This window comes from Cyclopterus lumpus, chromosome 10 (genome assembly GCF_009769545.1).
Source record: "Cyclopterus lumpus isolate fCycLum1 chromosome 10, fCycLum1.pri, whole genome shotgun sequence".
Taxonomy (NCBI): domain Eukaryota; kingdom Metazoa; phylum Chordata; class Actinopteri; order Perciformes; family Cyclopteridae; genus Cyclopterus; species Cyclopterus lumpus.
In genome coordinates, this window is record NC_046975.1 from 1,118,030 (window position 1) to 1,143,416 (window position 25,387).

A 25,387-nucleotide genomic window follows, 5' to 3' on the forward strand; every position below is an offset into this window, starting at 1 on the left:
TTCCGCTTCCAGCGCTACGAGAGCAGCAGCAGCCAGTTAGATTCACCAACGGCACGACGTCAGTGATGACGGGCAGAGCGTCTCAACGCCGATTGGCTTTCGCAACTCAGAGTCGGGTGAATTTTTCGCTTTGTGCTATTCGCTGTCATATTTTTGTTAAATCCTTTGAATTAAAGCTGAAAGTCTACACTTCAACCACATTGACTGCTTTATATAAAATCCATTGCAGTCATGTAAAGAGGAAACATTGCGTCAATCCAAATACTTATGGACCTGACAGTATATATAGAGTACTTGCTCAGAAGGTAAATCCGTCCCCTTTGTATAACAAGTGGCATGATGAACTACATTCCAATCCATGAACCAAAATAATAACAGTGTTACTTTCAACTATAAATCACAGTTGGGACCTTGAGGCACTTTCCAGTGGCCAGTCTTGGCCCAACAACACATTAAGATACTCCACGAAGGATGCTTTCATTTTCCTGTTAATAAGTAGTATAATCAATCATGTCAATTTCAAAACACCTAGTCTGTTGATCGAGGGTCTCCGTTATTTGTGTTGATTGGCTGGACGTGTGATTAATGTAATGCGATTTTCAGAATGAGAGACAAATTACTTTCGATCAGTGCTGTAAGTGCTGTCAGGGTTAGTATCATCAGGGCTGTTTAGTTTATGAGATAAGTTCAAGACAATCTCCCTCCATCCTTGCTTCTTCTCTCCGTTCTTTCCTTGGATGTTCTTATTTATTACCCCAGCAATCACACATAAAATAAATACAAAATAATGTAATAGTTCCGAGGGAAATTCACCATTTGAATGATCTAAGCCTGCTACTCATTTACCCATCTCATCTTGTTTTCCTCACACACTGCAGACAGACATATGTTCACATTTACCACTACTAGTGCAACGAGTTGAAAGGACACAGTAAGATGTGAGCACTTGTGGAATCATATAAACTTTAGAAAACTAAAACTCACTTGTTTTAAACTGAAACCTAACATGTAACTTCATTAAAGCTGCACTAATCAATATTGTCATATTAACAATAGATCAAACAAATAATAGTGAAAGGGGTTGCTCTTGGTATTTAGGCCTGCTTTGTTAACACATTCTCAATAAAAACGTATGGTTTATTGTCATCAACCATATTGATGACAATCTTGGAACCCATCAGCTATTGGTCTGACGACATAAGGTTCTTCCTTTTCTTAAAGCGTATTGTTTACAGTCCAATTAGCAACAGCTAATTTGCTCCTCGGTGAGTTTCGGCATGATGGTGCATGATGGTCCCTTCCATCAGTGTATGACTGAGGGAATGGGTGAATGATGACATGTTAAAGCGAGTGTAGACGTGAAAGGTCTTTGAATGCAGAATCACTTTATAGAGATTACATGGAAGATGAAGAAATATTTCAACATGCATAAACATGCTGTGATATATATGCAGTGCCACACACAAATCCGACATGTGCACAAAAGGGAATATATTTCCTGCAGCTTTTTTTCACGCTGTGACTCACACTACTTGTAGATGTCATGTTGGATTTACCAGTAGCACTCAGTCAAACTGTTCTAAGAATACGTGCTAGGAATCATTTCTGACCTGCCGGACCAAACTGCTCCAGTAAGGAGAACCGAGATGGAAGCTAAGCTAACCCAGCTAGAACCTAAGGCCACTCCACTACCCAGCATGCTTCTGGCTGTCTGATGTCCAGTCACAGAAAAATAAGGTGGATGAAAGCAGCGGGAAGTCTGTGACTGTTGAGCCCACATCTTCACAGAGACCTGGCTCCATCATGGTCCAGGATCAAGCTGCACTTGACGGGTGGACAATAGGACCGAGAGCTGGACTCCAGGGGACAAGAGGAGATGGACTGTGAGTATGATGTTTGGTGCTCAAATAGTCAAACAAAGTTTCCTAATGTGGAGATGTTGGTCATATTATCTGCCCAGAGAATTGTTGTTTGATGCACATTTAATAAATGCACTACAGGAATGTACTACTGTTTTGATTTGTTGGTCATGTAACAAATGGGCTACAACATAGCTCTAGAAAAGAATGAATAAAAAATAGGATGACAAATATAATAAATAACATTGAACTACAACAAGGTAAAATTATTGGCTGATTAATTAAATTAGTTGATATACGTTTTATATTTTTGATTTACATCACTAGGTGTCACTCGGAAAGATGTATTTCTATCTAAAATTATTTTATAATGTGACATCAAACTCATTTACATCTGGAAATTGTATTGTTTCACCTGACAGGTAGGTTAAGCTGCATGCAGAGGTGGCTGTTCTTCTGTGGGACCAGCATTGGCTGCAGCACAGGGGTGGCAGCGGGAACCGGCGTTGGCTGCAGCACGGGGGGCAGCAGCGGGGGGCAGCAGCAGGAACCGGCATTGGCTGCAGCCGGGAGCTGGGTAGGCTGCAGCACGCAGGCGGTAGCCGAAACCGGGGTCGGCTGCGACACGGAAGCGGCACGCCGGCAGCAGCTAGAACTGGGGTTTGCTGCAGCACGGAGGCGGCAGCCGGGACCGGGGTCGGCTGTGGCACAGCGGCGGCAACCGTAAAATGGGTCCAGTTCTGGGTCCATATTGTGTTCGTAGAGTCCCTTCTTGAAGCTACGGGGCCCACTAAAAGCCAGGCGGGCTCCACAAAATAGCCCGAAGGCTGGGTCCATCCTGTGTTTGTAGAATCCCTTTCTACGCCTACGAGGCCCACCAAAAAACACTGTCATGGCCAGATTGTACTGCCACGACCGGGTGTGGGAGGGCTAAAACGCAGGAGCAGAGGAACAGACAGGAGTTAAAAGTAACAAAACACTAAGGAACACCGATACAAAACACTACTGTTGCAGGCAATCGCATCAGACTTGCCTAGGTGCCCAACTTACCCTACCTTGCCAACTTTCCCTACCAAACTACATTCTACGTCCTAGTCTGGTTTCCTTGATGAAACGCAACAGAGTCCTGTAGCAGTCACGCCCATCCTGGTCCGCTACCAGAACTCCCTCCAAACTCCACCTCCATGCCATCTGACAAACTTTATACTTCAATCCGTTTCTTTCTTCATTGAACCTTCGGCACTTCATAATTACATGCTCTACATCTTCCGTCTCGCCACAAACACTGCACCTATCTGTTCCAACCTTTGCCAATGAAAACCGCGTTGAGTACAGACCTGTGTGACCGAATCTTAAATCGTGAAATGATTACTTCTTCTTTTCAACGCTTCCCTTTGAATGATTTTACATTTATGGTTTTTTGAAGGTTACGATAGTGTCTTCCTTTTGCAGTTGTTGTCCCAATTCCTCTGCCATACCTCCCTCACTGCCTCTTATGATCGCTTTCGTTTCCCCTTTGCCAAAAGGAATATTCCATATTTCCTCTTTTAGTTTTAAGGCTTTCTTAGCGATCCCATCTGCTCTTTTGTTTCCCTCCACACCTGAGTGAGCAAGAACCCAGCAAAATTCTACACTAATGCCCAGGCTTTGGAGTCTCAACATTAGCATAGATATTTCTAGCACTAAATCCTTTCGTTCTGATTTCTTCGATTTAATGCTGTTGCAGAGTCTGAGCAGATGACCACTCTCTCGGGCCTGACCTCTACCGCCCATTACAGCCCCAAAATTATTGCAGTGAAGACAGATAGTCTGTCATTAATTCTTTTGCCTATATATCAACTAAATTATGTTATGTATACCCCTGATCCCACGTGTCTATTCCCGTTGTCTTTTGATCCATCAGTATATATTTGAAGATAGTTATAATAATTATTGTTAATGTATTCTTGCGTCAGACGTCCCATGTCAGTTTTTTTCCCACTGTTACAGCCTCTAGGGGAGGCGGGGAGCAACAATGAGTGTAGCGTTACCCTAGGGATAGTAACCCACAGGCAACAAATGGATAAACAAAAAAAGGTGGTTTATTAATCAAAAGGAAAAAAAAGAACTACTTCCTCAAAGTGAGGAAGCGACGATACTCAGTATCAATGGATATATCCATTGCACCTTATTAACTCTGCTTCCTCCCCGGAGTCGTTGTGACTTCACGTCTCATAGGGTCCATTGGACCTGGAGGTGTCTGATGCCTGGTGAGCCGGCCTCCCGCGTTGGCCCTGCTGATGCCCCCCCCCCCCCCCCCCCCCCTCCTCTCTACCTCCTTCTGTTTCATGGATTGGAGTTCCATTGATACATTGTCATATTCATGTAATGTGTTTATGTAACTTTGTAAATGCTGTTCATTCTGTACACATGACATCTATTCTTCTCTCCATCTGGGGAGAGGGATCCTCCTCTGTTGCTCTCCTGAAGGTTTCTTCACTTTTTTCCCTGTCAAAGGTTATTTTTGGGGAGTTTTTCCTGATCCGATGTGAGGTCAAAGGTCAGGGATGTCGTATGTGTACAGATTGTAAAGCCCTCTGAGGCAAATTTGTAATTTGTGATATTGGGCTATACAAAATAAACTGAATTGAATTGAATTGAAAAATATGGCATTAGCAATATCTACAGTAATATGAACGGTTCAACAGCTGCACCCTGCCGACAACACGCAACAGCACCAACACACAGGTTGTAGTCGTCTCTGGGGTCCACTGGGCTATCTGGATGGCTTCCCCAACCTCTTATCCACCTGAGGCTCCAATCAGCCAATTGCCCTCAGCTGTAGGCTCATCTGCAGGCCGGGTTACAGGCGTCAGCTGCATGGATCCTGGGGGGGAGCCGGAGAGAGAGAGAGAGAGAGAGACCACGACGACCACACGTTGTAACGCCCATATTTTCCTCTGTTCTATAAGTGTTACATCCGCATTGTGAGCAGGTAGGATCCATGGGGGAACATTTCCCCATGTTACATTGGGACCATACTCAAATCCATTTACTGCGAACTCTTTTACTATTGAACTGATACTCCACCCAAACCCTTTCCCTTTATTTTGGGTATATTCCCAACAGTCATGCAGCACATTAGTTGCAGGAAGTTCCTCTCCATATCTTTTTAGCTTAACCCAATATTATAGTTTTGAACATCTTAAGCTTAATGGCAGTTTATCAGCTTCCACCAGAAGGGCGTTGCTTGGGACAGATTTAATTGCACCCATGCTCAGTCTTATCTAATATTTCCAATGTACTCTTAGCAGCTTCTACATACACATACATCCATAATCTATACATGATTGTATATAGATATCCAGTAATGACCGTTTATCTGCACCCAATTCATTTCCAGAAACTATTTAACATCTCCATATCATTTAAGACACATTGTTTATCTTTCTCTTTCTGGTAAATAGCATGTAGCTAGACTTAGCAACTGACATCTTAAACCCTCAGTCATTACCACTTTTTAACATTAACTATAGCCTTTTGGATGCTACATGTCCAGTATTCTTTCCCATATCGCTCCATCCAGCCAATGTCTCTGCCAACTTTCATAAAGATGTCATTAAATCATAATATTAAATAGTATAGGGCTAATAACACTACCTTGCGGAATTCCATTTACAATATTAAATTTATCTGACACAGCATCTCCAACTTTTACCTTGAATGCCCTCTCCACATGGAGTCATATGCTTTCTCTATAGCAAAGTAAACTATAACCATAATCTCCTTCATACATATTGCTTTCTCTGCCTCATTGCTAACTTTTATTAAAGCATCAATTGTTGATCTACCTTTGTGAAACCCATTCTGAGATTTATTAAGCAAGCCTTTGCTCTAAAAAATAAGTTAATCTGCGGGTGATTATCTTTTCCATCCACTTGCACAAGTGAGATGTCAGCGCTATTGGTCTGTAATTGTCTGCATTAGCTGGGTCTTTACCAGGTTTACCAAAAGGTAGAATCAAAGCAAAGAGGTGTAACTTGATTGACCTTTTTCTTTTTAACTTCTGAATGTATTAGAGATGGGCAAACGATACCAGAGCTCCGAAGCTTGAGTTAGTCTACTGAACTGTGTGTTGACTCCAAATGTCAGAGCTTGTATCAAATGACAATGGTCACGTGACTGATGTTGTCCGAAGCTTCGAACGTCACTGGTGCTTCACGAAGCGTTTCATTGGTTTTGGTGCCTAATGCTACGTTCACACCAAAAGCATTGCGAATATAACTCTTCTCCATACTGAGTGTCAATCAACAATGTGGGGTTTGAGAGAGGAGATCAATAGAGAGAATATTAGAGACCTTTAAGGCCTTAATAATATACTAAAAATGTTGATATTGCAAGTGTTCCTCTATAGTCTAGTGGGTAACACATACGCATGTTCAACTTTTACGTTCTGAGAGGGGGGGGGGGGGAATCGAATCCCATCACTAACACGTTGTTTCATATGATTGACCGGCATTTAGTTTTATTGTAATGTAAACAACAACATCGATAACGGTTATATATAACATCAAATCTGTGAATGAACACGCAGCTTTAATTGTACCTTTTCGGTACAAGAACGCCTCAATGCTTTACAAGGCGTCATCCGCCCATCCGTAGAATGTACTGCTAAAAGTCCATCTTTTCTCTGTCTTCAATTTATCAAAGTATTGTATGACTCCAGTGGATTGGAATTTCTCAGGACGTAGCCACAGCGAGAACTTTATTTTCTCCAATTTTAAAAAGAACACCAGATCCCTGAACCACATAGAGGAATTACTGTAAGAGGATGAGGTGACTTCCAATCCATTAAGATTCTCCTTTGTGCTAAGAGGGTTGAGAAAGCAATTATGTTTTTGTGTTTACTTATTAAAGTTTGATTTGCGTTACCCTAAACACCAAAGATGCACATCCAGGCGTTGGGTAGAAGCAACGCAGTGATGACAGTGATTGAATCACCAGTTAGTGTGAGCCTTTGAAGTTCTAGTAATGGCCGTTCTCAGGGAGGTTCAGGTTAACCCAAACGAGAGGTCGTTCACTGTTACCACATCTTTACAGAGACCTGGTTCCATTATGGGACCCTGGATCAGCTACACTGGATGACGGACCATAGGACAGAGCGGAGGACTCTGATGGGACAAGATGAGAAGGACCTTGTGTTTTTTTGTACTACCAGTACCCACGTGTACACACAATGTTTCCCTCCTGATTCAATTTAAAAAAACGTCTCTATTCAATTCAATGCAATTTATTTTATATAGCCCAACATTATAAATTTACTTCAGAGGGATTTACAATCTGTACATATATGACATCCTTTGTCCCGGGACCTCACATCGGTTCAGGAAGTGGAAGAAAAAGGCAGCATATCTAGTGGCTGGACCAGGGCAAGCCTGAGCCACTACCGGAATGCACAAATGCTTTGTGTTGTCGGGTATGTCTTTTGCTGCATCTATGGACTAGGCACCACCTCCATTTCTGTGTTACAGAATGACAATAACTAATCCTTGAACCTTGATATGGGATGCTGACACTCTCAGTGCTATGCTGAGCTGCTGATAACTAGCAGTGAACAATGTCTCTGGCATCTTTGTGACTACTCAGTGAAGCTCATTTGCCAGGAACCAACTGATTTAGTTGTAAAGGCTCATTAAATGGTAAATAGTCTGTACTTGTATAGACCTTTTCTAGTCTTCCGACCACTCAAAGCTCTTTCACAGGACATCATCATTCACCATTCACACCCATGCATACACTGATGGGAGGAGCTACCATGCATGGCACTGCTTAATAAGACTCTAACTAACATTAATACCCAATCATACACCGCAGGAGCAGCCTGCAGAGGAAAATCTGGGTTAAGTGTCTTGCCCAAGGACACATCGACATGGACTAGTTGAGCCGGGGATCAAACCGCTGATCCTTTGATTGAAGGACGACCGTGCTCACCACTGAGCCACAGTAAGAAATCATTTAGCACACAATGCATCCCACGGTCCCAATTATCTTTCTCATATTACAGTGCTTTGAGTGCCTCACCATAATTATAATAAAAACAATTGGCAAAACACGTTTCATCTGTTTCCATGTTTAAAATTATAAACATATTTATAATACGTTGGAATCTGCGTATAGCCCTCAGAAATATTCATAATACTTTAGAACAATAATCATAACACAGTATAAAGCATTTTGTTATTTTTTCCCTGAGCCCAAAATATTGCAATGTGGCAAAAGAAAAGTGCAGGTGTTTCTTTGTGCAACAACTGAATAGATGCATTATGTGCTGTAGGTAGGATGTACTCGAGCACACAAATGGGGACAATGTGATGACCAACATTGTGTGAACTTCAATGCTTTATGTTTGACTTCATGGAGCATTCTGCAACGAAAGCCTTGTTGCACTGCAAGTTCTTTCAGTGGATGAACTTGTGTATAAACCATGGAGGCTCCTGTTCCAGATGACCTTGTTAACCCTTAGGAAATTAAAATTAATATGTTGCTCGTTCGACCTGAAAACTTCAACTTGGTATTTTGCACATGTCAGTGAATACATTTCATTGCAGCATACACAACTCTTTAAAACCCTGTTGTGTTCTGAACCAGGCTGCTTTTGGTTGTTTTGAGCTCTCAGAGTCTCATGTTTTTCATTAGAACACTGCCAGACATCCAGCACGCAAAGTTGCAAAGCTCAGATCTGAATCGTAGCAGGGGGTGAGCTGAATCTCCACAAGGGGACTGCCACATCTGTTCAGGGGAAAGTTATGTGCCATTAAAAACAATGCTCTACAAATATTTAAGCAAACAGCCATTAGTAGCAACACACAGAGTTTCAACCCTTAGTTTTACCTCACCCTTTTTCAAAAGCAGACATTTTGTCAGAGCACAATTGTAACTAATTGTCATGAACGTCTATGGCTGCATTCCATTTATGTCTTCCAGTTTCAGTGCCCTGTATTTGTACACTGGTTCATTGTCAGGGAAGTTATTAATATATTTGGCTCCACCTGTCTACTCTGATCAAAAGTCAAAATGCCTGCTGTAATAATGTAATTTCATTCATGGCAATCAAAACTGAGATACTGAGTGCTGAAGGAACTAAGCTGTAGCCGTATGAGTACCTCTCCAGAAATATAACTTGTGGGTTTTTTACCATAAAGATAAAGCCCCGTTAGTTAAATTATCAGACCCACACTCCAATGACCAGAGATGACAGACTCGAGCTCTTGGTTTTACTTGCTGCAAGGAGAATGTTGAGATGTGCCTCTGCACGTCTCCAAAACACTCTGGCTCGCCATTCTCCAGACAGTCCTTTTTATTGAAGCAAGTGGTTATCCCACACAGAATGAGGAAACAGTTTGTCTAGTCCCTTATCAGTCTGAGATGACCCTGAGCCATGTGTGGTGCGCGGATGTGTGAGGTATGTGGGGAGACACGAAACAAACCTAGTTGTGTGCCTGCACATTAACCCTGTTGACCTCTTGTCCTCAGGGTGAACGGTATAGAATAAGTAAAACAACAACGTATTACTCTTCTTCTGTTAGCTACAGTAATTACATTCATAGGGCGTACATTCTTTAATGCAAATTGAAAACACATGCTCTAAACTCTAACATTCCCTCCTGTTTTTCATTTTTTAGCTTTGTACTGTGTTTTTCTCATATTCAGATCTGGTTAACTTGTTATACACACTTTCTAACCAGCCGTCATTATAAACCTTAGTACTGTACTCTTTGCTGGACGCGTTCAACACTAGAGTATACATCATGGGGGGCTTTGTTCAGAGCCATATGATCTTCTTCGCTCTTGGGTTCATCCTGCTGCAACATGATGTATTGTACAAAGGTATTACCCACCATCCTGCCAATCATTGCTTTTATGAAAGGGATTATACAAGCCATAAGACAACACATCAGAACGAAAATACATGTCATCAGTACTTCAGCTTTTATGACAAGTTTCATCCAGCTTCCAGCCAGCCGAACCAGTTGTATTGTAAAACGTCAACATGGTCGGCGGCCATGGCCTTCTGGAGGGCCCGCAGGCGGTCCATTGCAAAGGTCATGTTGTCAGAATGTACGTCATCTCTAATGAATGTACAACATCTTGTGTTCAGTCAGCCAACTTATGCATATATGAAAACCATTTATTCTTCAGCCGTGGTTGTTTCTCTTCTCCGCTGTCCTGACCCCAGGGGTCGTCTTTCAGATGTGTCCATCTTTTCTGCCTCGACTGCAGAGCGTCATAGTTCAGCAGTCCTACGACCACTAGGGTCGCAGCAACTGCGGCCACCGCAAGTAACACCTTACCAAGCATTTTCTAAATGGATTGTGGCTCAGTTGATTTCTTCACCGGGTTGAGACTAGTGGCCACTAAAAGAACCACCACCCTGTGTAACCGGACTTCACACCACTATCCGTCGTCTGCCTGGAGAGGTATTACCTTTTTGCAGTGGCTTTGATGTATCCAGGTGTTTTAACGACGTTGGAGTAGTCAGCAAGACGGTGAATGGACCTTCCCAGCGTGGATGGTGCCAATGTTTTCTTTTCACCACCTTGATGAGGACCTGGTCGCCTGGCTCCACACAGGTGTTCTGGAGGGGAACAGAGATGTCTGGCAGGTTATTTGTTCGAGCGATCTTGTTGCTTTTAAAAAGACGGCTCATCCAGTCAGCTAGTGTGTGCTCCGCCCCCGCCTCATCTACCTCTCTTATAGTGTCTATAATTGGTAGTCTAAACTGCCTCCCTGTCACTATTTAAAAAGGTGACAGCCCCTGTGGAGTGGGCGTAATTCTCATGTATGTTTCAACCAGAGACACACATTCCTCCCATGTCCTCCCAGTCTCTTCCATTGTTTTTCTAAGTCTCAGTTTTACTGTGCCGTTTGTCCTCTCGACTAACCCTGCACTCTAGGGGTGATATGCGCAGTGGTTTTTTAACTGAATGTTTAAATGTTCGGACATCAAGGAGATGACCCAATTTACAAAATGAGAGCCGTTGTCACTGTACAGTCTCTCTGGAATCCCTTTGTTTGGTATGATACTCTTGCAAATGGCTTTTGCTACAGTTATGGCATCTGCATGTTTACCTGGGATTATGTCCACCCATTTAGAGAACGGACATATTAACACTAAGCAATACTTGTAGCCTTTGCATGGTGTTAGTTCAATAAAGTCCATGTTCAAATATTGGAATGGGTATGAGGGGGAAGGAAATTTCCCTCTCATTGGTCTTTCATTTCCTTGTGCATTATGTCTGCAACATACCATACATGCTCTACAAAAGTTTTTGGAAAATTGAGTGTAATTGTATGTATGGAAGTGCATGTTTATCATCCGTACCATCCCTCCTGTTGAGACATGGCATGGCCCATGACTCAAATGGGCAGCTGTGTTGTACAAGCTTGCTGGGAGCACGAGTTTGCTTTGTATTTTAAACAAGCCGTCTTTGTCTGTTTCTGCTCCGTCAGTTAACCACTTTCTTTTTTCGTTCTCAGGTGCACTGTTCTGCATGTCTCGTAATACATCCAGTGGTATTGGCTGTGGAACACTTTTTCTACTGTGTAGGAAGATATGTAAACCATATTTCCCTACAGCTGCTTCCTTTGCTTTGATGTCTGCGTGCACATTACCTTGTGCCACTGTGTCCTTTCTACTGGTATGTGCTGCACACTTACATATTGCGACCGTACGTGGTAACAATACTGCTTTTAAAAGGTTAGTCAGTAGGTGTGCATGGGTGACAGGTTTTCCTGTTGATGTCTTCATTCCTCTGCGAGCCCATTGGGCTCCGAACACATGTAGAGTTGAGTACGCGTATTGGCTGTCTGTGTACACTGTTATGTCTTTCCCTTCCGCTGCTTTGCATGCTTCAGTTAATGCCACCAATTCTGCTGCTTGTGCTGAATACGTGTGTGGGAGTTTTCAGCCTTAACTACCTCTTTTTCTGTCACAACAGAAAACCCTGTCAGGTTCTGTCCAGTTATCGATTTTGAACATGAACCGTCTACAAACCATGTCTCGCCAAAGCCTAATGGTATATCTTTCAGATCAAGACGTGGTTTGCATGTTTTCTCGGTTTCCTCTTGACAGTTGTGAGGTTCACCGTCTTCAGGTGTAGGTAGTAATGTAGCTGGGTTCAAAGTGGTGCATCTCTTAATGGTGATATGTGCTTGTGACATAAGTGTAGCTGTTAATGCCAAATAACGTGCTGGGGATAAGAAAGCCATCTTTGTCTCACTCAATAACATGGTGTGGTACCATCAGTATAAGCGGATGGAACAGTATAATTTCAGCGGTGCAGTGCACAGCCATAGCGGCTGCACATACTGCTTGTACACATACAGGGAGGGCCTGGGACACAGGGTCCAATTTCTTTGAATAGAATCCTATTGGTCGTGATTTGGTCCCGTGTTTCTGTGTTAACACTGATGTCATGAAAGCCTCCCTTGCAGTCAACAGTCTGTTCAAATGGTTTGTCATAATCGGGTAATGCCAGGACAGATTAGCCACGAGGCAACATTTAGTAGCCTTCAAAGCGTTATCTGCAGCTGGTGTCCATTGTATCTTTCCTGTCAAGGTCATGTCGTCCGTGTAGATTGTGTCCAACAATGGTTGTGTTAAGCACAGGAATTGACCATGCTCATTTCTTCCTCCATTGCGTCTTCTGTTACCGCCTCTACCTCGGCCTCCTCTATAACCTCCTTGTCCTCTTGCTCCCCCCCCCCCTACAAAAAAAAACTTCCTGCTCATTCCCTCTCTGCTGATACTACAAATGCTGCTGTCAACTTCTTCTTCTTCTTCTCTTTGATCACGCTGGCTGCATTTTCCGCATAGTTTAAGCACTCTTGCACTGAACCTGTTCTGTGGTTGACGTTGAACTTTCGGATATATTCAGCTATTCCTGGGCCGAAACCATTCATTAAGGCCTGTTTTAACTGTTTGTTGGTAGGGGGGTGGCGTCTCCAACATCATATGGGACGCCGCTGTTTGTTCTAAAGCACTCCTCTAATCTCATCCTGTAATTTTGTAGAGTCTCCTTCTCGTCCTGTCTACATGTCGCTATTTTAGTATAATCTGGTGCTACAGTGAACACCCTTCGTACATCTTCATATACTGCGTCGGTCTGAGCGCGCAGATTTGCATGTCCTACAACTAGGAAATTTGCATTGACGCCTGCTCCTGCTCCTGTAAACACTCCCTTTACTCTTCCCCACTCGTGCCCAAATATTCCCCAAAACGTCCTAAGGACTTCACCTCCGTTCAATTGGAATGCATCCACCAATGCGCGATGCTCCCTGCAGAACGTTTCTGCATCTCGTTTGTACGGAGTCAGTCCTTCACATGCTTTTCTACATTGTTCTTCTGTCCATGGACGGAAAACATTTACCCTTACTTCCTGATCTAGGGTGCCGTCTGCTTGCCCTGGCATTTGTAAACCGTACAACACAGAGGCCTGTGCATGCATGTCATCTTTCAGTTGTTCTAAGTCGGGGTATAAAGGGGGAGTGAGAGACGGGTTCCTCCCTGCTGCAACCGAACGTGTTTCAACAGGACTACGCATACCTTGTATTATATTTTAGTTTGTCTGTTCTGCTTTATTTTGTATTTGTGATTTTCTATTCCTCTATTGTGTTCATTGCCTCATGTAACATCTGAAATGTTTACTTGTATTGATGTTATGTTTTACCTTGCTTATATGTAGAGCACTTTGTAAACTCTGTTTTTAAAGGTGCTATATAAATAAATGTATTATTATTATTATTGTTATTATTATTATACCGCTCTCTCCCTTTTGAAATAAATGTATTATTATTATTATTGTTATTATTATTATACCGCTCTCTCCCTTTTGTGCCATCCTCTCTACGTGTTTATCTATTGCTGCCTCACCTCTCTTTTTCCTCTCTACTCTGGCTTTCTCCTCTTCTCTTGCGATCTCTCTCTCTTTTCTATCTAGTTCTTTTCTCATTTCTCTCTCTCTGTCCCTCCTTGCTCTCCTTGCTGCTGCACTACCTGATGTTGACGCTCCTGTTTCATCGTCAGAATCTACTGAAACTGCTGCTACCATTGTACTTTGCTTGTCCCTCTCTTGGCTTTCTGCTCTTTTCTTTGTCTGCTCACTCCATATTTTTGCCGTTCTCATCTGTTTGTCCAACCCTGTCTTTCCTGCCGCTGTAGCCCTACGTTTTTCCAATAACTCAATACAGCTTGCTTTTTCTAACCTTCCTGTGAAACCATGTTTCTTATGCCAGGTTTTACAATGGATCGTACTACCAGGACAATAATGCTCCATGTACTTCATGTCCCCCGTAGGGACCGGTTTGCTATCCCCATTCCCCATTATTCTTTACACTATGTGTTCTTACTTGACAACGTGTCTTTCGGAACCTAAATCCTCATTCATCACTTGTGTACTTCAACAGACCACAGAGTTTGTGTTATCACCGTTAGGTTTCCACTCTGCGCGCTGATTCCACTGATGACAGTTATTCAACCACTTGCATTCGACATTCATTCACAATTGTATGACCTCCTCAGGTGGAGTAACCGTTCTCAAACCTCCTTTCGGTGGAGTAACCGTAAACCTCCTTTCGGTGGAGTAACCGCAACCTCCTTTCGGTGGAGTAACCGTAAACCTCCTTTCGGTGGAGTAACCGTTCCTTACCTGTTATCTGAGGTCACTGGTTGGGTCTGAATCCTGTCAATCGTCTCAGGGAAGAAGGAGGTTGGACATTTAAGGCACCGGCCTGGCCACGAATTCACGTCCCGGGACTTTGACAGGATCGGCTGATGACCCTGGCTGTCGACAGACTTCGGCGTGTCTTCCCCTTCCTCTTTTCCGTTGACGATGTCTTGGGATCCGGCTCGAAGGACCAATTAATGTGGGTTTTTTACCATAAAGATAAAGCCCCGCTAGTTAAATTATCAGACCCACACTCCAATGACCAGAGATGACAGACTCGAGCTCTTGGTTTTACTTGCTGCAAGGAGAATGTTGAGATGTGCCTCTGCACGTCTCCAAAACACTCTGGCTCGCCATTCTCCAGACAGTCCTTTTTATTGAAGCAAGTGGTTATCCCACACAGAATGAGGAAACAGTTTGTCTAGTCCCTTATCAGTCTGAGATGACCCTGAGCCATGTGTGGTGCGCGGATGTGTGAGGTATGTGGGGAGACACGAAACAAACCTAGTTGTGTGCCTGCACATTAACCCTGTTGACCTCTTGTCCTCAGGGTGAACGGTATAGAATAAGTAAAACAACAACGTATTACTCTTCTTCTGTTAGCTACAGTAATTACATTCATAGGGCGTACATTCTTTAATGCAAATTGAAAACACATGCTCTAAACTCTAACAAACTACACTTCAACAACTGTGATTGGTCTGCTTGGTGGCATCACATTTCTAGCTGCTCTTTCTTTTTCCTGCTTCGGTAAAAATAACGGTCAACATCTATTAGCTCCAATTTCAACATGAGCCAGTCAGTGTCAGTGGCCATTGTTTGAAGAACACAAAGAACTCAACACATTGGATTAGAAACCCCACCGCCAACCTTTTGTAGAGGCGACTGTGGGTCAGTGGTTAGCAGGGCCGTCTTTCAATAAGGGGATTCGTGGTTCCATCCTGGTTGATGTGTCCTTGAGCAAGACACTTAACCCTGAATTGCTCCCTGGAGCTGTGTCTATGGTGTATGAATGTAACATGATTGTAAGTCGCTTTGGATATCAGTGTCAGCTAAATTAAATGTAATGAGAAATGTAATGTAGAGCCTTTCATAAATCAGCCTTTATACATCCATCAATATGAAATACCAACAGGAAAGACAACTGAAGTTATTTTACTGGGCCCTGAACACCTCAGAGATCAATTATCTGGTGATGTGGGTTTCTGTAGATGACATTGCCCTGGCATCACATCCTGCTTTGGGATTTGTCGTTGCAATGGATAGCATGGTTCAGTCCGGGAGTTGTGCATGTTTTCATCCAAGAACTGTGTTTTTAGTTCAAGAAAGTTAATTCAAAGCTTTTTGGTCACTTCTTATATAGTCTATAGTGATGATTGGTATATATTCTCATTTATCATAGACCGTGTAAGGGTCAGAGAAGAGCTTCAAATGTTTGTTGAATTGATAAAGATTCTACGAACAATCGCATGCCAACATGTTAAAGGACTTGCAAGATCTCAAAACGAGCATTCAATACACCCTGAAGGAAATGCAATGACCTAAAATCAGCCAACAAGAATCAGTTGGCCGTGTGCGATAGTAAACAACAGGATACGACGAGGGAAAACATCCAGGCCGGTCAACAAGAAAATTGACGATTTAGAGGGCCATTCAGGATAAATAACCTGGTTATTGATGGGATGGTAGAAACTGAAAACAAAGGATGGGCTGAGGTGGAGGATAAGGTACGCCGATTACTGTCGGAAAAGCTACAGCTTGGGAGCAACCGTGAGTTGGAGCTGGAGTGCAACATCGGATGCTAGACACCCAAAAGAAATTAACATTTTTGTCAACAAGGACTTTACAGAGGCTGTCCGTCAAAAGAGGAGGGATCTCATGCCAGCCCTGAGGGCAGGCGCGTGAGAGAGTGGACATCTCCGCATGACAGAATGATAACACATCCTCCTACAAAGACAAGGACGCAGTGAGAATACCACCAATCCTGTGAGTGAGTTGGGTCATTAAGCTCTACTCTTGCCATCTAACTTTCTACTGCTTGGTGTAATTTTTACTATGGGCTCAAAACCAAAATATCCCAGGAAAAGCTGGCCTGCTGATTGCTCATGTAAACATTTGTAGCTTAAGAAATAAGATCCATGAATTAAGTTGTATGATGCAACTAAACAACATCCACTTACTTGCAATATCTGAGACACATTTAAATCCCTCATTTGAAAACACAGAACTGGGGGTTGATAGATGCACTCTGTTCAGTAAAGACCGGAACAGATTTGGGGGAGACGTGGCTTTTTATGTCCAGAATAACATTCCAGTAAAAGTACGAGGTGATTTAATGATGTGTGAACATTGAGGCACTGTGGTTACAAGTTCACCTGCCACACACCAAACCCATACTTGTGGGTTGCTGCTAAGTGTCAGTAGCTCTTGGTGTCAGCGATCACAATTTAATAGCACTTAAAGGAAAACTAAAGTCCCGAAAGCAGCCTGTAGGATTACAAACAAAAGGTCATACAAGCACTTCCAAGAAGAATCTTTTATGGAGGATGTAAAGAATGCTAACTGGTCAATAGTGTGTCAAGAGGAGGACACAGATGTGGCACTCTGTATATTCATGAAATTATTTATGGGAATTTCTGATAAACATGCACCATTGACGAAAAACAACTGTAAAGGCAAAAGAGATTTAAAAACACTTATGATGCAACGGAATGAGGGAAAAATAGCTACTGTAACATCTGGCTTACTGTCTGTTAGGAAAACGTACTGTAAATTAAGAAATCACGTAACCAAACTGAACAGAGGGAAAAAGAGAGTGTATTACCAGAGTAAAATATACAACTCAAAGAATGACGGAAAGAAAACTATGGGAAATTATGAATGATATAATGGGGTAGGGTCCTCAAGCAATGCCTAACATAATAAATAATGGTACTTTCCTCACTAAACCAGTAGAGATGGCAAATTACTTTAATAATTACTTCATGAGTAAAGTTGATAATCTCAGAAAGAACTCAATACCAACTAATGGCTCCTCCTCATGCACACTAATTGAGAAATATATGATGAAGGATAAAAACTGCCAATTTGATTTTGTGCAGGTTACTTCCCCTGATATTGAGATAATGTTGTTGTCTCTGCCTACTGATAAACTGGCTGGTATAGACCATCTAGATGGTAAACTGTTTTGCTTCTGATCACGCATCTACTCCAATATGTCACATCTTCAACAAATGCTTAATGTACGGTGTATGCCCAAAGGTCTGGAAAGTGGCAAAGGTGATTCCAATACCAAAGGACAATAATTCAGCCTTCACATGTGCAAATAGCTGTCCAATTAGTATACTGTACTCCACCTCCACGGCCGGTGCCTCGAGGAATGTGAGTATTAATATGACTTGGAGGAGTTGATTAATTTAGGCTGACATATTCTTCATGGCTCAGCCAGGTTTCAGTAAGACACAATAAATCAATGTGATTGTCTGATATTAAATCATTTACTAATACAGCTTTAGATGACAGAGATCTAATATTTAGGACTTCACATTTGATTATCCTATTCTTTTTGCACTGCTGAAATAGTGGTGTTAACCGTTATGAGTTTTTTACTCCTCTCACTTGATGATGCTGGATAGAATATACACGTTAAAAATAATTTGTCTCAAAGCCCCTGTACATTTCATTAAACAAAGCGTGTCCTTCTCTCCTGTCACAGAGGACTACTGAGTGAAAAATGTGTGAAGTTCATCTGGTGAGCAGGAGTAGCTTCATTTCTCCCTTTAGGTTTAAGTTGACGGGGCTTTCAATAGACGACTGGGATTACACAGCCACAGTAGAAGGGGACAGCAGTACTTCAAGTGGAATCAGGGGTTTCCTGTTGTCACTGTCAACTTAGAATCATCTCTGTGTGTTCAGTCTCTCAACTCTGGGCACTTTATGTTGAAATAAGAAACACAGAAATTCAATAATTTACGTCATGTCAATCCCTCCCCCCCTCTCTTCCACACTTCTGTTTACATCTAATTTGCTGGAATATAAACTGCATACAAATATAGCTTCTGACAAAGCATCTGATTTTCTTGTTTCCTCTGTCACTTTCTCTTCTTTTAATCTGTATTGTTGCGGTGATAGCTTGTACCATGTCATATCAATTTCTGCTGTTCTCATTCCCCTCCTTACCCATTCACTTTCTGTCTAGTTCTCAAACAGTTCTCTAATAGTACCACCCAGTGGTGAGGAAGAGAAGGGGTGACACAAAAGGAATCAAACATTTAAATCAAAAGTAATAGGCTTTTATAGGTGTAGCCTTATATTTATTATTATCCAGGAACTCCCTTGATTGTCTAACTTCTCTGTAGTTTTTTTCATGGTAACCGAGACAGGACAGATGTTGTAACTTACTTTTAAAGCAACAAAATAATAAAAGCAAAGCTTGGAGGAAGGTATGGCTTCAGTAAGAAATCTTTTTGATTGTTTTCTTGTATGACAATTATTGGCATTTAGTAATTATAGTTTACACTAAAGCACCCATAACTGCAATAATGTGATTAATTTGCTGTTGTAAATTCAGTAAATTGGTAAAAAAAACACTGACATTTTTGAAAAACGTTCAAGTAAACCGACGTGATATATTTGTCAAATGGCAAATCTAATCCTCAAATTATATTTACAGACTAGCTGATGGAATATAGTGGCGCTTTTAACAGCTAAAGAGCCAGATATTTCCTGCAGTTGGTGGAGACCAAAAACCGAGCTTAAAGCTGAGTAAATTCAATATTTACGTTGCTAATCATTAGGCCTGTGTCTCTCTTCACCAGTTGCCACTTGTGTTTGTCCTCTTGAAAATAAATCAGTAAGCTTGGCAACATTTGGCAGCATCCTCCTCCAATGCCTTTCTTTTTTTCAACCTGGCTTTTTCAGCCACTCCTGCCCTCTTCCTCCCGTCCATCCTCCCTGACGCGTATCGCTGCGGTCGGGCCGGCCCAGCTATCGGTAGCCTATCTGAGAAAACTTTTTGGAAAAGACGGGCTACGGACCGAACCAACTCTATTGGGAGGAGAGAACTTCCTCACATGGTACAACCGGTGTACCATGCGAGGAAGTTCTCCCCTCCCAAATAGAGTTGGTTGGTTCCATTGTGAACTTCCTCGCATGGTACAACCCATGCAGAGGCTGCGGTGTCAGAATGCGGAACGTGTGTAGCCCACTTTAAGAGAAGATGAACTAACCACCTGGCCAGGAGCTGTACCTCTTCCCTATAGCTGTCTCATCGTTGTTGGTGATGAGACTGATCACCGTGCTGTCATCTGCAATTTGATGACGGAGTTGGATCCACACACAGGCATGCAGTCATGGGTGAAGAGGGAGTAGAGGAATGGACTCAGCACACAGCCCTGTGGCACACCGGTGTTGAGTGTAGCAGTGGTGGAGCAGATGTTGCCTAACCTTACATACTGTGGTCTGTCGGTCAGGAAGTCCATAATCCAGTTACAGAGGGAGGTGTTGGTGCCCAGGTCTCCAAGTTTAGTGATTAGCTTGGAGGGGATGACTGTGTTAGATGCAGAGCTGAAGTCCGCAAACAGCAGTCATGGATAACTGTTGTAGTGCTCCAGATGTGTGAGCACAGAGTGCAGTACTGTGGAGACTGCATCGTCTATATTCCTATTACTGCGGCAGGCAAACTGATGTGGGTCCAGTGTGGGTGGGAGGGAAACCTTCATGTGTGCCAGAACCAGCCGCTCAAAGCACTTCATAACGATGGGAGTGAGTGTCACAGGGCGGTAGTCATTGAGGCATGTCGGTTTGGAGTGTTTTGGTACCGGCACGATGGACGTGGTCTTGAAACATGTTGGCACAGATACTTGGGCAAGGGACAGGTTGAAGATGTCAGTAAATGGCCCAGTGAGCTGCTCCACACATGCCCTGAGCACACGTCCGAGAATACCATCAGGACCCGCAGCCTTGCGTGCGTTGATCCTGCTCAGTGCTGTGAAGACCTCAGTGGAGGAGAGTGTGAGAGGCTGATGGTCAGCTGAGAGTGGCATCTTGGTGGCAATGTTCCTATTTTCCCTCTCGAAGCGGGCATGAAAGTCATTCAGCTCGTTCAGGAAGGAGATGTCTGAAGGTGTGGAGTAGGTGTTGATTGGTCTGTAGTTGTGATGGCCTGGATGCCCTGCCACATACGCCTAGGGTCGGTGTTGGAGAAGTGACCCTCTATCTTCAGCTTGTAGCAGTGTTTGGCCCTTTTGATGCCCCTCCTCAGGTTTGCTCTGGATGTGCTGTAGGCCTGTGCATCCCCCGATCTGAAGGCAATGTTACGGGCCTTCAGCAGGAGCCGCACATCCTTGTTGATCCTGGTTGGTGTACGTGGTGATCCGCTCCTCTGTAGTGACGCTATCAATGGTGGTGGTAATGTAATTTAAAACAGAGGAAGCATAGTGGTCAATGTCAATTTGTGAGCCACAGTTGGCCTGAGAGGCAAACGTACACCAGTCCGTGTGTTGGAACTTTTCCTGGAGTGTTGAGTCTGCCCCCGTTGGCCACACCTTGATGGTTCTCACAGCTGGTCTGACCCGGTTGATAAGAGGTAATATTTGGGTTTGAGGAACACAGAAAGATGGTCCGACTGTCCTAGATGGGGGAGGGTGGTCGCTATGTCGGCAGCAGCCATGTTTGTGTAAACCTGATCAAGAGTTTTGTTTCCTCTGGTATGGCTTAAGACATGCTGGTGGAATTTTGGGAGGACTGACTTTAGGTTAGAGTGATTGAAATCATCCGCAACAATAAAAGCAGCCTCTGGATGTTGAGTCTGCTGTTTGCTGATAGCCCCATGAAGTTCGTTCATTGCTATCTTAGCATTTGTGTCCAGTGGAATATCGGCAGCTGTTATGATGGTGGAAGTGAACTCCCGTGGCAGATAGAACGGTCTGCACTTAACCATGATAAACTCTAGGTTAGGTGAGCAATGTCTCCCAAGAGTAACAGAGTCCGTACACCAAGCTTTGTTCACATAGATGCACAATCCTCCGCCTCTGGTCTTCCCGGAGTCATCCGCTGATCTGTCCGCACGATGTGTGTAGCGTCCGGCTAGCTCGATAGCACTATGCGGTACGTCTTTGTGTAGCCATGTTTCGGTGAATATCATGACATTACAGTCCAAAAAAGTCTTACTGTGAGTGAGGCGGAGTCGTATCTCATCGATTTTATTCACCAATGATCGCACGTTAGCAAGGAAAATGCTGGGTATAGACAGCCGATGTGGTGATAGCCTTAGCTTAGCTCTTAGCCCTCCGCGCTTACCCCGTCTTTGTTTGCGATCTCGCCGGCGAGCACTTCCGCCCGGCCGGGTAGAGTCCATAGTCTCCCGGTGTTCTGGAGATCTCAGGGATGAGTGGAATACTGTCGATTAAATTGTTGTGACCCAAGCTAAAGCTTGTGACCCAAGCCGTATCTGAATCATCATGACCAAGTATTAACCCGGTCAGATAACCTCGTCCGACATTGGTCATTGGTGTGAAAGTGGTAAAAAGGTTGCTGCAAATTTGAGAATAAACTTGTGACCTGGACTTTTCACAGACTGACAAATAATGCTGAGAAAAGAAGTGTGTCAAACTTCAGCTAAACAACTGAAATGGGTCATGCAATTGGAGCAATCGATGGATGTCATTCAATAATACAGAGAGAGACCTGCAATCAGAGTACTGGAATTGTAGATGAATAGACAGTTCATTGAAATATGTATTGGTTCTTCCATCAACTTGAGTGACTCAAGGATCTTACGTTCTTCAATTGACTCAATATTTACAGGAAGGGTGTTTCCTTTTAACACCTCGAAAAGATAATTGGATGTTAACTGAGGATGGCTGCATATTCAACACACTGTCTCAGGGTCACAGGGTATTGGCTAATTATCAAATTAGCCAATATCAAATTATCTGGTATTTGCCATGAGTTCTCTGGTATTTTGCTGGCCAATGAAGCTAATTCTGATAGTCTCTCAAACCTTTCTGTTATAGTTCATAGGTTTAGGTTCACTGAGATATTGCGTTACTATAACCAGCTATAACTTACAAAGGTCTTCAATATATAAGTTAATGTGCACTGAACTGTTATAACTGAAATATCAATAGAAAATATGAATGCCTGTACAATACACAACAAAAACAATATTTACCATTTAAAAAAAAGAAGCGTATAAAGTTGTCTATTATAACTGTAACTTACACAGAACTTAAGCAAGCTCATAAACACAGTTAACTATACACAACAATCAGAAAATAGCAGTTCACTTCCTCCATATGTTTAATGCAGGGTAGCAGCTGGTATGAATTATGCCAAAGGTCCTGAAAGCAGCGGTACTAGCTGTCTACTTTACACTTCTTTGCTGTAGCAGCTTTTTGTAAGAACGCATTGGTTGCATCTGTGTTGTTCCTACGTGGTCCATGTCTACAGCACAATGTAAAATTCGAAGTGAACTTGCTTGATTCACCAATATTGTGTGGTGGGCCACAAATAGTATATTTTGAGAAACAAGCTGTATAAATGTGGACATGCCTATATCATTTAGAAGCCATATTCATCCACCTGCACCCTTGCCATCTTATTTCTGGTATTCGTCTCTGCAAGGGATTCAGGCATGTCACCCATTGCTGACTCCAAGTGCTGCCACATTAAAAATCGATTAAGTAAGGAGTCTGGTCCCCTGTGAATAAGACTCATGGCCAACGTCTGATTGACTCAGCTGAAGGATGGCTGGAAATCAGAGGGCTGCTGCTTACTTTCATCTGCTTAACTCTCCATATCACTTGATTGCCCTGAGACCAATAATCAATAATGTTCTCAATTCAAGCACTAAATTAAATGTTAAGGCCCATATGTCATCCAACGCCACATTTGGTTTTTCAGGTACCACATGTTGCATCCCATATTGACATCAGTAAACAACAACAAACTTGAAAAACACATATGTCAGCTATATTTCTTCACAAAACGTCATACTATCCAGCAAGCGGATTGTTAGTAGTAATTACTACTACACTGGAGTGTAATTTAAACAAAGTGAGTAATAATGTTGAGTGACAATCGCACAGGTAAGGGTTATAAACAATTCAATTCAGTTTATTTTGTATAGCCCAATATCACAAATTACAAATTTGCCTCAGAGGGCTTTACAATCTGTACACATACGACATCCCTGTCCCAGGACCTCACATCGGATCAGGAAAAAAAAAAAACAGAGGAGGATCCCTCTCCCTGGATGGACAGAAGCAATAGATGTCATGTGTACAGAATGAACAGCATTTACAAAGTTACATAAACACATTACATGAATATGACAATGTATGAATGGGAACTCCAATCCTGAAAACAGAAGGAGGTAGAGAGGAGGGGGGGGTGGGGCGATCAGCAGGGCCAACACGGGAGGCCGGCTCACCAGCATCAGACACCTCCAGGTCCAATGGACCCTATGAGACGTGAAGTCACAACGACTTCGGGGAGGAAGCAGAGTTAATAAGGTGGAATGGAGAAATGTAAATTCATCCATAAGTAGAGAGAGAAGAGGAGATAGGTGCTCAGTGTATCCTAAAACATCCCCCAGCAGCCTATAAGCCTATAGCAGCATATCAAGGGGCTGGACCAGGGCAAACCTGATTCAGCCCTAACTATAAGCACTATTAAAGAGGAAAGTCTTAAGTCTATTCATAAATGAGGTGACTGTGTCTGCCTCCCAGACTGAAAGTGGAAGCTGGTTCCATAAAAGAGGAGCTTGATAACTGAAGGCTCTGGCTCCCATCCTACTTTTTAGGACTCTAGGAACCACAAGTAGCCCCGCATTTAGTGAGCACAGCTCTCTAGTGGGGCAATATGGTACTACAAGCTCCTTAAGATATGAAGGTGCATCACCAATCAAGGCTTTGTAGGTGAGGAGAAGAATTTTAAATGGTATTCTTGATTTTACAGGGAGCCAGTGCAGAGCAGCTAATACAGGAGTAATGTGATCTTTTTTCTTAGTTTTTGTGAGTACACGAGCTGCAGCATCTGGTGTAGAAACTTTTGACTAACGGTGTGGATGGACGTGAGGCTTTGTTGAAGAGTAGACACAGCAGAGTGGAGTGAAGGACCAGCTGAATATATGATGGTGTCATCAGCATACAGATGAATTCTGGAATTTCCAGCAGCTTTGGCTACATCGTTAATATAAATGGAGAACAAAATAGGGCTTTTACTTCCAAGTATTTTAAACGGGATCGGGAAGAAGCCCGTTTGAAATAGTCAAGAGAGCCTTCTAGAAGCCTGGACGTGTGATTGGTCACACAGGCCGCGTGACCATCAACATGCGCTGTGATTGGTCAATCGGCTACCGTGACTCATTGTCTAACAGGAAACTATAGCACGGTTCATGTTATTGAAACTGTTGTTTCGAGAAGTAATTGAATTTATAGTATTTTAGTTCTTTCATCTATGGCTGAAGGAGGAGTACTAGAACCCGACTTGGTGGCAGATTTACTTCCAAAGCCATTCTCAAGGAGGACGTTTGAGGAAAAGCACAAAGTCGTAACATATGGCCGCCCTACCCCACAGCTAACAGCGTTGACCCAGTAAGGAAAAACATTTATGCGTCACATTCAGTTCGCCAACTACGAACGATATTCCTGGATGACAGCATCGGAGAAGAGTTTCAAACTGTATTGCTGGGAATGCCTTTTATTTGGACTGAGCGTCTGAACTTACTCCAGAAACGTAACTGGGGAGGCTCGGCTGTCCCCTCTGGCGTCCATGGCCATTGAGTGGGACCTGTTGGTGGAGCTGCGGCGCACGGACACA

At 43.0% G+C, this 25,387-nt stretch overlaps 1 pseudogene; it reads right to left on the bottom strand.

Annotated features, from left to right (window-relative positions):
• Window positions 1-21,233, bottom strand: part of LOC117737897 — an 82,130-nt pseudogene extending 60,897 nt beyond the window's left edge.
• Window positions 21,234-25,387: the final 4,154 nt, after the last annotated feature.